The sequence below is a fragment of the Triticum dicoccoides genome, chromosome 4A, assembly GCF_002162155.2.
Source record: "Triticum dicoccoides isolate Atlit2015 ecotype Zavitan chromosome 4A, WEW_v2.0, whole genome shotgun sequence".
Taxonomy (NCBI): domain Eukaryota; kingdom Viridiplantae; phylum Streptophyta; class Magnoliopsida; order Poales; family Poaceae; genus Triticum; species Triticum dicoccoides.
This window is the reverse complement of record NC_041386.1, coordinates 482240723-482245174: the sequence shown is the minus strand read 5'-3', so window position 1 is coordinate 482245174 and position 4452 is coordinate 482240723.

Here is a 4452-nt window from a genome sequence, read left to right as displayed (position 1 = left end):
GGCGCACTCCTCCCCCGAAGACGAGGAAGAAGAAGAAGATGCTCCCCCTCCTGTAGGGGGAGATAAGAAAAGGAAGGCCGCCCTAACTGGGGGGGCGGCGAAGGGTCCAAGAAGGGAAGGACTCTCCTTCTGGACAGCTCCACCGCCGCCGACGAAGACGAAGACGAGTGGTTGCCCAGGGCCAAGCCCCTAGGGAGATCGTAAGTATTCGGATACCAGAGTAACTCATAGCATTCCTTTGTTGCACTGCTTTCCCTAATCGCCGAACATGATTATGCAGGCCGCCGCGAACTAGCATCGATGTATCATCGGACGGCTCCCTGGGCTCGTCGGACATGGATAGCGATCCAGTCCCGACCACCACCTCCCCTCATCCTGCTGACGACGCCGAGGTGCTTTCTCAAGAGGCATCGGGTCGAGGGGAGACAGTCCTGGAGGCGCCTCAAGGCGACCTTCCGGACTCCGGGAGCCGAGGGGACGGGGCCCCTGAGAGCTCCGAGTTCGGCCCTCAGCCGAACACCGCGCTGGACCCTCCAGCGGTTCCGGGCTCGGGCAGGCGGTCTCCTTCTAAGAGGGGCAAGACGCCTGTGCCGGTGACCTCTGTCCATCCAGAGGCGCCGGATAATCTGCTGGAAGCACTTCGCAGCGCTTCCATCGACGAGGAGCACCGCACTATCATGAGTGCGGTGATCCAGAAGGTTCAGTCCGCCAAGAGCGGATTGACTGAAGCCTGTGCCAGCCTTCTAACAGGCTTTGAGGTAAGTGTTTTAAAATGTAGTAGAAATATTACCGCATAGATAGTAGCCCCTGATGCTTTGTTCGGTGTTCACAAAGAAAAGCCGAACAGAGGATCAAATAATATCGCAGGAGTCTAATGTAAGTATGTTAATATGCATATGCAGGCTTCGCTGCTGGCGTCCGCCTCACTGACTGCAGAGGTCGCCGTACTGAAGCAGGTGTCAGGACCCCGATTCCAAGTCACATCGATCTAGCCGGTAACACCTCATATCACTTTGCGTCCTCACGCACGGTATTCCCACGGGTGTTGGCTTACCATGGCTCGGGACCTTTTGCGCCTTTTGGCTCACGTATATGATAGTGTTGCCAGCATCCATATGACAGAGAACCCGGGCCGACATGACTATCGTGAACCCAAAGTGGCACTAACTTACGGGAATAGGCATACATGAATCAACATCGAGCATGTCGGTCAGCAGCGTGCGGATCCGGGCTGTAGCACTGGGCTAACAGGACTCCGGTGAACCGACCTGTAGCAGGCTAGGCAGGACTCCGGATGTCACCGCGTGACATTTCCCCGAAGGGACAGACACATGAACAAAGTGAATCACATGCCGGCCAGTCAAGTGTTCTGGAGCAGTAGTGCTGGGCTAGTAGGACTCCGGTGAACCGGGCTGTAGCGGACTACTATGGCTCATGGAAGCATAAGACTACATTTCCCCATAAGAGAGGCTACCAAGGATAAACCACTAGGTTGTCGGATCCCACACATACCAAGCATTTCAATCATACACACAATATGCTCAATATGTGCAATACAACATGGCGTCACAACAAGACTCTACGACTCAGAGTATTTATTCATTAGGCTCCGAGGAGCGAGATATTACAAACATGAGTCTCATGACTCAACATTCAGAGCATACAAGTCAAACACATGCGGAAGCTTAACATGTTTGAGTACAGACATCTACAAATGAAAAGGCTGAGAAGCCTGACTATCTACCATATCCTGCCGAGGACACAGGATCGTAGCTGAGGTATCAAGCTAAACGTCGAAGTCCACACGGAACTACTAGCGAGACTGACGTCTCTCTGCAAAACATGAAATAGGCAAACGTGAGTACAAATGTACCTAGCAAGACTTACATCAAAACTATCTACATATGCATCGGTATCAATAAAGGGGGTGGTGGAGTTTAACTGCAGCAAGCCAGCTTTGACTCAGTGGCTAACCTGAACTACGATTGCAAGCAACTCTTTTGAGGTGGCGCACATGAGTCCACATATTCACCATATCAATACACCACTATGGATCCGCTCCCGTCTCCCTACGAGAAGGCCATCCATAGCACTCACGCTTATCTTGCGAGTTTTAGAGTATCCACTTTCACTTGTCTATGAACTATGCAAGGGGTCCAAGTTTCCATATCCGAGGAATCCGGCTATTCGAATAGATAATGATAACCCTGCAGGGGTGTACTTCTTCACACACGCTCTCGCCACTTATCGCCCTGTACACGTCATGTACCTTGGCAACCTTCAAGCGGAAGCCGTGCGAGGGAGTCGGCCACGACCTGACTAACCAACAAGTCTCTAGTCTAGGTTTATCGCCTATTCGGGTTCCATCCACAAGGAGATCCGGCCGGGGTGTCGCTCACGGCCCCAAACGATGTGTGCAGGGTTCCCAAGTCCACCATCCGGGTGCCACTTGGTACACCATGCCACTATGCCTTGTTTGTCCCAAGCCCACCTATACTGGGTGCCACTTGGTAGACTACTAACACTACCTACAAACACCAGAAACTAGTTGCAACTCCTGGACAGAGATCAGGTAGATTAATAAGTCGAGAGGGGAACTTAAGCATTCCAATGTGTGGTAGTAACTGTTCATGGATCACCAAACACAAAACTCAGTTCCTGAGGACGGCTGCAATGAGACAACCCACCATGTACTCCTACATGGCCTCTCACCGCTACCTTTACCAAATCGTGTTCACACACTTAGCTCACACACAGTAGGACATGTTCATCACCATTCCAATTCATCCCCGATGAATCAGACCTGACTCAACTCTAAGCAGTAGCAGGCATGACAACAAGCATGAATGAGTAGGCACATCAGGGCTCAAACAACTCCTACTCATGCTAGTGGGTTTCATCTATTTACTGTGGCAATGACAGGTCATGCATGGGAAAGGGGTTCAACTACCACATCATGTAACAGTTGAAACGTTGTTGTCCTAATGCAGTAAAAGAGAGTAGGAGCGAGAGAGTGGGATTGTATCGGAATGACCAAGGGGGTTTTGCTTGCCTGTCACTTCTGAAGATAGTATATCTCTTCATCAGTGTCATCGATCACGTCGTCGGAAACGATCGTCTACCGAGAGGGAACAACCACCGGCAAACACAAAAGGAACCTCAATCAATGCAATGCACATACATATGAATGATATGCCATATTAAGGTACTGAATTGACCTAGTGCAACAGTTAGCCGTATTCATTGAAGTGGAATTCAAACCAATAGCAAATTCCAACTCCAAAACCAATTACCAATTATTCCATAATCATGAATTGTCCTATTCAGTGAGGTTAACTTGTTCAAACATGCATGAAAATACCATATTCAGATTCTTTGGATTTTTCTGATAATTTTTCATATATAATTTATTTCATTTGGAGTTACGGTTGATTTACTATGAATTTTAGAAGTTTATACTATTTTCTGGAATTTCCTGAGTAAGAATAAATCCAGAAAAACCTATTATTGTGTCAGCATTGCATCATGCTGACCTCAGCAGGTCAACAGACCCGGTCCAGGTCAAACCTGACCAGTGGGACCTGCATGTCAGTGACTCACACTGGTTAGTCCCACAGACAGGTGGGTCCAGTCAACGCTGACTAGGTTAAAGTCAACGTCGACACGTGGGCCACAGGGTTATCACTAATCTAAACAGAAAATTGATCTAACCTAAACATGCACTGGGGCTCCCATGGCAGTGGCCCTTGGGGTGTTTAGCGGGGTTATTAGTGCTAAATAAACCGGCGCCACGTCAGCAGGTGACGCCGGCGACCACATCAGCGGTGTGATCTCGCCGGAGTTGGTCGAGGCGGCACTACAGGCCGCGACTGGTCGCGCTGAGGGCACCAGGAGGGAGCCCATGCTCCCGCGCATCTAGGGGCGCATGCAGCTGGGCACAGGGAGGCCGGGGTCGACATCGGTGACCACTTGGGCGGCGGCCGGAGCTACGGGTTTTGGCGGAGCGAGGCTACAGAGCGCTAGGGGCTGGCTGAGGGGCTATGCGGACTTCTGGGGCAGCTAGGAGCTCGCTAGGCTCGTCGGACTGAGCGCAACAACACGGCAGTGCCATGCCCGGCGTCCATGGCGGACGGCGGCGCTCGGGTACGGCGGCTGGCACGGCTAGAAGACAGGAATGAGCTTGGGGAGGAGGGGGAAAGGTGGCGGAGCTCACATCGAGTGCAGGGGACACCGAAGCGGGTTCGGGGAAGGCCTGGAGCAGGCGGGGCGTCGACGACGATCTCCGGCGTTCGAGAAGGGGAACGATGATGAGCCACTCGTCTTAGGGCAGATCTGCTTGGTTCCTTCGGCTTGGCAGACGAAAACGGCGATGACATAGCCACTAGACACACTGGACGGACAAGGGAGGCCCGGTGGCCGCGGTGAACGGTGTCGGCGGCAACGGCGTGTTCG